Here is a 10,000-nt window from a genome sequence, read left to right as displayed (position 1 = left end):
CGCGCCAAGTACGGAGGGAACAGCGCGGCTAAGGGCTCGAAACAAACCCTAAACCGCGCCAAGTACGGAAGGAACGGCGCGGAGAGGGCTCGAGACAAAGCTCGACCCTAAACCGCGCCAAGTACGGAGGGAACAGCGCGGCTAAGGGCTCGAAACAAACCCTGAACCGCGCCAAGTACGAAAGGAACGGCGCGCAGTAGGGGTTTAAAACAAAGCTGGTCCCAAAACCGCGCCAAGTACGAAAGGAACAGCGCGGTCGAGACTCGGAAGAAAAAGCTTTCAAAGTGTCGTAGCACGATGCACACTGCTGTTCGTGTGGAACAAACGTGACTACCGTGCTGTACGGTGGAGTTCTGTGCGCAAAAGCGGCGGGTGTGTTTCTAAGCACCACAGCGTTGTGTCAAAAAAGAGGTGCCTGAGAGAAACGCATGCGACTGCCGTGCTTTGCGGCATAGCACCGTGCGCAAAAACGGTGCGCATGCAAGAGGTGTCAGAGCTAGCGAACTTTTGCCACGAGCAACAGGTCACTAAAAGCCTATAGATGACGGTGTTGGAGGAAAAGAAAAATATCGAGAAAGCACTGCGGTGTGCCGTGCGTAGGGACGGGCGCGCGTGCCACATGCCGCCGAAATATGGGTGTCGGAGAAAACAGAGTGCCGCGCGTAACGAGGGGCGCGCGTGTTACAGAGAGATATGCCCAAACGCATGAAAGTGTACGCAGGTGTCCTAAGGCAGTTTTTTTTTTTTTCCTCATTTTGATGTCGCCCCGGCTGACGTGGTTTTCGTTTTTCCGTGCCGCCCCGGCTGACGCGGTTTTCGTTTTTCCGTGCCGCCCCGGCTGACGCAGTTTTTGCGCCGCCCCGGCTGACGCGGTTTTCGCGCCGCCCCGGCTGACGCGGTTCCGACTTTGCACTTTTTGGCTCACCCCGGCTGGCGGCCCACTCACTCGATCGCCAGGTCTGTTTGCCCCGGTGGTTCCACCGCCAGGCTTAAGCGCGAACTTTTTTTGTTTGTTTTCTTTTGATTAAGCGCAAGCTTTTTTCTTTGTTTTCTTTTGATTAAGCGCGGGCTTTTTTCTTTGTTTTTTTTGCATTCGCCCCGGCAGACGCGGTTTTTGCGCCGCCCCGGCTGACGCGGTTTTTGCCGCCCCGGCTGACGCAGTTCGGACTTAGCACTTTTCGGCTGTGCCTGGCTGGCGGCCCACTCACTCGATCGCCATGTCTGTTTGCCACAGTTTTCCCGGTGGTGCCGCACCCGGGCTCGCCCCGGCTGACGCGGTTTCGTGCCGCCCCGGCAGACGCGGTTTTCGCGCCGCCCCGGCTGACGCGGTTTCGTGCCGCCCCGGCAGACGCGGTTTTTTGCCGCCCCGGCTGACGCAGTTCGGACTTGGCACTTTTTGGCTGAGCCTTGCTGGCGGCCCACTCACTCGATCGCCATGTCTGTTTGCCACAGTTTTCCCGGTGGTGCCGCACCCGGGCTCGCCCCGGCAGACGCGTTTTTTTTTTCTTTCGCCCCGGCTGACGCAGTTTTCGCGCCGCCCCGGCAGACGCGGTTTTCGCGCCGCCCCGGCAGACGCGGTTTTTTGCGCCGCCCCGGCTGACGCAGTTCGGACTTGGCACTTTTTGGCTGAGCCTGGCTGGCGGCCCACTCACTCGATCGCCATGTCTGTTTGCCACAGTTTTCCCGGTGGTGCCGCACCCGGGCTCGCCCCGGCTGACGCAGTTTTCGCGCCGCCCCGGCTGACGCGGTTTCGTGCCGCCCCGGCAGACGCGGTTTTTTGCGCCGCCCCGGCTGACGCGGTTTTTTGCCGCCCCGGCTGACGCAGTTCGGACTTGGCACTTTTCGGCTGTGCCTGGCTGGCGGCCCACTCACTCGATCGCCATGTCTGTTTGCCACAGTTTTCCCGGTGGTGCCGCACCCGGGCTCGCCCCGGCAGACGCGTTTTTTTTTTTTCTTTCGCCCCGGCTGACGCAGTTTTCGCGCCGCCCCGGCTGACGCGGTTTCGTGCCGCCCCGGCAGACGCGGTTTTTTGCGCCGCCCCGGCTGACGCGGTTTTTGCCGCCCCGGCTGACGCAGTTCGGACTTAGCACTTTTTGGCTGAGCCTGGCTGGTGGCCCACTCACTCGATCGCCATGTCTGTTAGCCACAGTTTTCCCGGTGGTGCCGCACCCGGGCTCGCCCCGGCTGACGCAGTTTTCGCGCCGCCCCGGCTGACGCGGTTTCGTGCCGCCCCGGCAGACGCGGTTTTCGCGCCGCCCCGGCTGACGCGGTTTTTGCCGCCCCGGCTGACGCAGTTCGGACTTAGCACTTTTCGGCTGTGCCTGGCTGGCGGCCCACTCACTCGATCGCCATGTCTGTTTGCCACAGTTTTCCCGGTGGTGCCGCACCCGGGCTCGCCCCGGCTGACGCAGTTTTCGCGCCGCCCCGGCTGACGCGGTTTCGTGCCGCCCCGGCAGACGCGGTTTTCGCGCCGCCCCGGCTGACGCGGTTTCGTGCCGCCCCGGCAGACGCGGTTTTTTGCCGCCCCAGCTGACGCAGTTCGGACTTAGCACTTTTTGGCTGAGCCTTGCTGGCGGCCCACTCACTCGATCGCCATGTCTGTTTGCCACAGTTTTCCCGGTGGTGCCGCACCCGGGCTCGCCCCGGCAGACGCGTTTTTTTTTTTCTTTCGCCCCGGCTGACGCAGTTTTCGCGCCGCCCCGGCAGACGCGGTTTTCGCGCCGCCCCGGCAGACGCGGTTTTTTGCGCCGCCCCGGCTGACGCGGTTTTTTGCCGCCCCGGCTGACGCAGTTCGGACTTGGCACTTTTTGGCTGAGCCTGGCTGGCGGCCCACTCACTCGATCGCCATGTCTGTTTGCCACAGTTTTCCCGGTGGTGCCGCACCCGGGCTCGCCCCGGCTGACGCAGTTTTCGCGCCGCCCCGGCTGACGCGGTTTCGTGCCGCCCCGGCAGACGCGGTTTTTTGCGCCGCCCCGGCTGACGCGGTTTTTTGCCGCCCCGGCTGACACGGTTCGGACTTTGCACTTTTCGGCTGTGCCTGGCTGGCGGCCCACTCACTCGATCGCCATGTCTGTTTGCCACAGTTTTCCCGGTGGTGCCGCACCCGGGCTCGCCCCGGCAGACGCGTTTTTTTTTTTTTTTCTTTCGCCCCGGCTGACGCAGTTTTCGCGCCGCCCCGGCTGACGCGGTTTCGTGCCGCCCCGGCAGACGCGGTTTTTTGCGCCGCCCCGGCTGACGTGGTTTTTGCCGCCCCGGCTGACGCAGTTCGGACTTTGCACTTTTTGGCTGAGCCTGGCTGGCGGCCCACTCACTCGATCGCCATGTCTGTTTGCCACAGTTTTCCCGGTGGTGCCGCACCCGGGCTCGCCCCGGCAGACGCGTTTTTTTTTTTCCTTCGCCCCGGCAGACGTGGTTCCCCCCCCCCCTCCGTCTTTCTTTTTGTTTTTTTTTTTCGCCGCGGCTGAAGTGGATTTTTCGGTGCCTCGACGCCCCGGTAGTCGCGGTTTTTCCGTTTCCGCACGGCCCCGGCTGACGCTGCTCGGTCACAGTCGCCTTTTGTGGTGATTGCAGACTTCTTGAGCGCGGGTGTTTTTTTTTTTGTTGTTGTTGTTGTTTTATTACGCATTCGCTCCAGCAGACGCTGTTTAGACTTTTTGTTTCCTCTTTTATCCTGCGACGAGGTGACGAGGTTTATTCGGTGCCCCGCCGCCCCGGCTGAAGTGATTTTTCCTGTCCCGTGCCGCCCCGGCTGACGCGGTTGGGACTTCGCGTTTGTTCGGCCGCCACGGGTTTTGGCGCACTCGCTCGGTTGCTTGTTGTTGCCACTTGTTGCGAACCCAGGTTTCTTGAGCGAGCGCGGGCGTTTTTTCTTCCTTTCTTTCTTTGTTCTATGTGTTAGCGAATCGGCCTTTAATATCACACGAGGACTCACAACCAACAATTTTCAGTTTGAAGTGTAAAAAATCTGCAGGTGTTGACGTAACTGACTTGCCCCGTACCCTTGAGTACATCCATGAAGTTCTCGTAGTACTACTAAATCGCATTATTCCAAGTGGAGAAATTCCCATAAACTTGCAAACCTCTACACGAAAATCGGTGCGCGTGATAAAGTTGAAAATTATCGTCCGATATCAAATGTGCCTTCTATAACACAAATTCTAGGAAAAAAAAAAAAAAAACACTTGTTCGCCGTTTTCTGCGCCGTGACTGGCAGCACTCCGGCGAAGCGAAACGGGGTCGATTCGAGCACGATATCGGCGTCTTTCGACGTGCTCGCCGGCGACCGTCGCACGAGTACGTCGCACGAGCGCGTCTGCCGGGGCGCCGTTTGCGAAGCCGACGCAAAAGTGGGAACCGCCGCTCGGATGATCGCCGCTTTCGGCAGAGTGAGTGTTGGCACTCCGGGGAAGCGAAACAGCGTGAATGCGCCCACGAAATCGGCGTATTTTGAAGTGCCCGCCGGCGACCGTCGCACGAGTACGGTAAACCGCGTCAGCCGGGGCGTAGTTCGGGACGCCGACGAAAAAGTGGGAAGCGCAACTCGGATCTTCGCCGTTTTTGCAGGAGTGAGTGGCGGCCCTCCTGCGAGACCAAGAAGCATCGATTCGTGCACGAATTCGGCGCCTTTCGACGTGATCGCCGGCGACCGTCGCTCGAGTAGGGCAAACCGCGTCTGCCGGGGCGGGCTTCGGGACGCCGATGCGAAAGTGGGAAACGCTGCTCGGATGTTCGCCGTTTTTGGCCGAGTGAGTGCTGGCACACGGGCGAAGCCAAACGGGGCCGATTACGGCACGATATCGGCGTCTTTCGACGTGCCCGCCGGCGACCGTCGCACGAGTACGGTAAACCGCGTCAGCCCGGGCGGAGTTCGGGACGCCGATGCGAAAGTGGAGAACGCCGCTCGGATCTTCGCCGTTTTTGGAGGAGTGAGTGGCGGCACTCCGGAGAAGCCAAGGAGCGCCAATTAGCGCACGATATCGGCGTCTTTCGACGCGCTCGCCGGCGACCGTCGCACGAGTAGGGCAAACCGCGTCTGCCGGGGCGGGGTTTACGACGCCGACGCAAAAGTGGGAACCGCCGCTCGGATGTTGGCCGTTTTTGGCAGAGTGAGTGCTGGCACTCCGGCGACGCGAAAGAGCGCGAATGCGCCCACGAAAGTGGCGTATTTGGACGTGCGTGACGGCGACCGCTGCAGGAGTACGAAAAACCACGTCAGCCGGGGCGAGCGACACACGGCGGTCTGGGTGCTTATCGCTGCTATTATAGGGGCACCCCGGCAGACGCAAAAAAAAAAAAAAAATTTTTTCGACATTCTTTTTTGCTCGTCGACCTCGGGTGACCCAGGTCGCAGTGGGAGCCGCGCACGAAAGCGGCGTCGCGAGACGGCTTCGCGGTCGCTAGTCGCACGAGCTCGGCAACCGCGTCTGCCGGGGCGGAGTTCGGGACGCCGACGGCTAAGTGGGAACCGCCGCTCGGATGTTCGCCGTTTGTGGCCGAGTGAGTGCTGGCACTCCGGCGAAGCCAAACGGGGCCGATTCCGGCACGATATCGGCGTCTTTCTACGTGCTCGCCGGCGACCGTCGCACGAGTACGGCAAAGTGCGTCTGCCGGGGCGGGGTTTGCGACGCGTACGCAATAGTGAGAACCGTCGCTCGGATGTTCGTCGTCTTTCGCCGAGCCAGTGCTGGCACTCCGGCGAAGCCGAACGGAGCCGATTCGGGCACGATATCGGCGTCTTTCCACGTGCTCGCCGGCGACCGTCGCACGAGTACGGTAAACCGCGTCAGCCGGGGCGGAGTTCGGGACGCCGATGCGAAAGTGGGAAGCGCCGCTCGGATCTTCGCCGTTTTTGGAGGAGTCAGTGGCGGCACTCCGGTGAAGCCAAGGTGCGCCAATTCGCGCACGATATCGGCGTCTTTCGACGTGCCCGCCGGCCACCGTCGCACGAGTACGGCAAACCTCGTCTGCCGGGGCGGGGTTTGCGACGCCGACGCAAAAGTGGGAACCGCCGCTCGGATGTTCGCCGTTTTTGGCAGAGTGAGTGCTGGCACTCCGGCGAAGCGAAAGAGCGTGAATGCGCCCACGAAAGTAGCGTATTTGGACGTGCTTGACGGCGACCGCCGCAGGAGTACGAAAAACCACGTCAGCCGGGGCGAGCGACCCACGGCGGTCTGGGTGCTTATCGCTGCTATTATAGGGGCACCCCGGCAGACGCAGAAAGAAAAAAAAAAATGGGGACATGGCGTGCGTCACCGTGCGGCTTCGCAGCGTTGCCGAAGTCGCCGAGCCCTTCGACTGAGCCGAACGGCGGACAGGGAACGTTGGTCGGCCGTTCTAACCTGTCGGTGCCACGCCGAGACGTCGTTAAGGAAAACCGCGTCGTGGGCCTCTACGACGCCGTCGAGTCGTTGTACGTTTGGTGTCCAGCGTGTCGGCGGCGAGTAGCGGACACGTCGTTCACGACTTCGGTCTTTCGCAGTCGACGCGAACTTGCGGAGAGTCGTGGTGCCTCACGTTTTCGGCAGAAACCGCGGCGGAATTTTCCCGTGCGTGCGCGCACGACCTCGGTGCTGTGCCGTCAGCGTAGTGTTGCACAAACTCGTGGCCTACCCAAGGTGCGGTACGTTTGCGGCCGTATCCTCGGTGGGAATTTCGTGAGTAGGGTCGCAAATTCTACGACCTCGGCGGGTTTGAGAGCGACGTAGACTTGTGGCACGCTCAACATGCCACACGTTTCGGGGCACACCCGCGGTGAAATTTTCTCGAGTACGCTCGTATTAGGGCCCAAGGAGGTCTGGGTACTTATCGCTGCTATTATGTGGGGGTTCTCGTGAGCGGCGTACGCGAAAGCGACCGGGTGTCTGATATGCGGCGGGCTTCGGCCTCGTCAAGCGTGTCCTCGGGTCTGCTCCAGGGGAATCCACGGCAGTCGTCTGCAGCCTCATCCGCTTGATGCGTTAGGGGCTGGTTGTCGGACGGTGCCGTTTTACCACGATATCGAGGTGTGTTCCGTGTCGTCCTCGGGCGATTCAGATGCGAAAGCGCCGAAGACGCGGGCGTGACCCGTCGTCTGGCGGCTTTGCAGTCTCGGCTCCGTTGCTAGTTCCGGCCGGTCCACCGACAGTGCAGCGGGCTTGGGCAACCCGCACGGCGCGACCGAGTCGATGCAACGAAAAAGAGCGAGCATGAACGTGCTTCTTGCCGCACGGCTCCCACTCGTCTTTCGGGAAGGTTGTGCCGTAGCGAGCTCGAACGCCGTCATCTCGGAGTGCAAAATAAGCGTGTTGGGGCGCCTGAAGGTGGCCTCCGCCGCACACAGACTGCGTCCGGCCCGCCGAGGGCGAGGACGGACGCGCAGTCGAACGATTACCTGGTTGATCCTGCCAGTAATCATATGCTTGTCTCAAAGATTAAGCCATGCATGTCTAAGTACATGCCGAAATAAGGCGAAACCGCGAATGGCTCATTAAATCAGTTATGGTTCCTTAGATCGTTTCTTCCTACTTGGATAACTGTGGCAATTCTAGAGCTAATACATGCAGTGAGCCTGGAGCCCTTTGGGTAACGGGTGCTTTTATTAGACCAAGATCGATCGGGTTTCGGCCCGTATTGTGTGGTGACTCTGGATAACTTTGTGCTGATCGCATGGCCACGAGCCGGCGACGTTTCTTTCAAGTGTCTGCCTTATCAACTTTCGATGGTAGGTTACTTGCTTACCATGGTTGTTACGGGTAACGGAGAATCAGGGTTCGATTCCGGAGAGGGAGCCTGAGAAACGGCTACCACATCCAAGGAAGGCAGCAGGCGCGCAAATTACCCACTCCCGGCACGGGGAGGTAGTGACGAAAAATAACAATACGGGACTCTTTTGAGGCCCCGTAATTGAAATGAGTACACTCTAAATCCTTTAACGAGGATCAATTGGAGGGCAAGTCTGGTGCCAGCAGCCGCGGTAATTCCAGCTCCAATAGCGTATACTAAAGCTGCTGCGGTTAAAAAGCTCGTAGTTGGATCTCAGTTCCAGACGAGTAGTGCATCTACCCGATGCGACGGCTCGGACTGAACATCATGCCGGTTCTTTCTTGGTGCACTTCATTGTGTGCCTCGAGATGGCCAGTGCTTTTACTTTGAAAAAATTAGAGTGCTCAACGCAGGCGAGTCGCCTGAATAAACTTGCATGGAATAATAGAACAAGACCTCGTTTCTGTTCTGTTGGTTTTTGGAATACGAGGTAATGATTAAGAGGGACGGACGGGGGCATTCGTATTGCGGCGCTAGAGGTGAAATTCTTGGACCGTCGCAAGACGAACTACTGCGAAAGCATTTGCCAAGAATGTTTTCATTGATCAAGAACGAAAGTCAGAGGTTCGAAGGCGATCAGATACCGCCCTAGTTCTGACCATAAACGATGCCAACCAGCGATCCGCCTGAGTTACTCAAATGACTCGGCGGGCAGCTTCCGGGAAACCAAAGTATTTGGGTTCCGGGGGAAGTATGGTTGCAAAGCTGAAACTTAAAGGAATTGACGGAAGGGCACCACCAGGAGTGGAGCCTGCGGCTTAATTTGACTCAACACGGGAAAACTTACCCGGCCCGGACACTGGGAGGATTGACAGATTGAGAGCTCTTTCTTGATTCGGTGGATGGTGGTGCATGGCCGTTCTTAGTTGGTGGAGCGATTTGTCTGGTTAATTCCGATAACGAACGAGACTCTAGCCTATTAAATAGGTGCGGGGTTCCCAGCACCTTACAACCTTCTTAGAGGGACAAGCGGCTCCTAGCCGCACGAAACAGAGCAATAACAGGTCTGTGATGCCCTTAGATGTCCGGGGCCGCACGCGCGCTACACTGAAGGAAGCAGCGTGTCTTTATCCCTGTCTGAAAAGACTGGGTAACCCGTGGAACTTCTTTCGTGATTGGGATAGGGGCTTGCAATTGTTCCCCTTGAACGAGGAATTCCCAGTAAGCGCGAGTCATAAGCTCGCGTTGATTACGTCCCTGCCCTTTGTACACACCGCCCGTCGCTACTACCGATTGAATGATTTAGTGAGGTCTTCGGACCGATGTCCGGCGCGGCCTTTCGGTTGCGCCGGTCTGTTGGAAAGATGACCAAACTTGATCATTTAGAGGAAGTAAAAGTCGTAACAAGGTTTCCGTAGGTGAACCTGCGGAAGGATCATTAACGGATTGTGAAGGGTGAGCGCCTCAGCTGCGTCTGCGCCCGACACTTTCTGCCGCTGACCCCGTTTGGACGCGGGGTCGGCTTTTCCCCACGGGGCTGCCTGAATGTGGAGCGGCACCCCGTGACAAATTGTTGCGCCCAGCGGACGCCAACACCGCGACCTTGGACGGTCGGCCAGGTGGCGGACGCGGGTACAAACGGCGCAACGCACTCATAGGTCGGCTTTCGACCCGCCACTGCACCGTGGCTCGAAGCGCTCGAAATGCGCGACCCGACCGCTGCGGGACCGCCTAGTACTGTAAACAGGAGCGGCGGAGCGCGAACGGCGAGTCGTGGTTACGTCGGTAGAAGGCGAGGCTGCGCGTTCCCGAAACGCCAGCCGAGTGCCCTCCCGACCGTTCGAGCGTGCAAGAACGAGACCCGACAATCGCGCGGCGACTGCCAAGTACGAGAGGAACGGCACAAGCGTCGGCGGTCGGTCAAGGAACTGGCGATGTGACGGGTCCGCTGTGCACCAGTGCATACCGTCCCGCCGTCCGCGGCAAGCGCCTCCGCGTCCTCGGGTGACGGAGGCTGCCGGTCGGTTCTTGCAGGCGAGGGATCTCGCTGGCACCGGTTCGCGTTGACGCGCGGCCGGTCATGGCACGGCGATGCGACGGCCGAGGTGCGCAGTACTCGATGGAGGAACCGCACGCTCCGATGACCGTCCCGCCCTCCGCGGCGTATGCGTACCGACCGTAATGGTTGCAGCAGCGCCGGCCGGCTTTTGAATTCGCCACACGAAACACGGTGCGAGATCGCGGTTAGGGGAGCGTCGAC

The 10,000-nt window shown here is 59.8% G+C and overlaps 1 non-coding gene across 1 annotated transcript; it reads left to right on the top strand.

The window, feature by feature from the left end:
• Positions 1-7,366: 7,366 nt before the first annotated feature.
• Positions 7,367-9,181, top strand: LOC142794273 (small subunit ribosomal RNA). The gene has a single exon (XR_012892211.1). It is a non-coding gene; the product is annotated as a small subunit ribosomal RNA (ribosomal RNA).
• The last annotated feature ends 819 nt before the right edge of the window (positions 9,182-10,000 follow it).

Source organism: Rhipicephalus microplus, unplaced genomic scaffold (genome assembly GCF_043290135.1).
Source record: "Rhipicephalus microplus isolate Deutch F79 unplaced genomic scaffold, USDA_Rmic scaffold_394, whole genome shotgun sequence".
Classification (NCBI taxonomy): domain Eukaryota; kingdom Metazoa; phylum Arthropoda; class Arachnida; order Ixodida; family Ixodidae; genus Rhipicephalus; species Rhipicephalus microplus.
The sequence above is the reverse complement of the archived record's forward strand: the minus strand, read 5'-3'. Positions and strand labels throughout refer to the sequence as shown.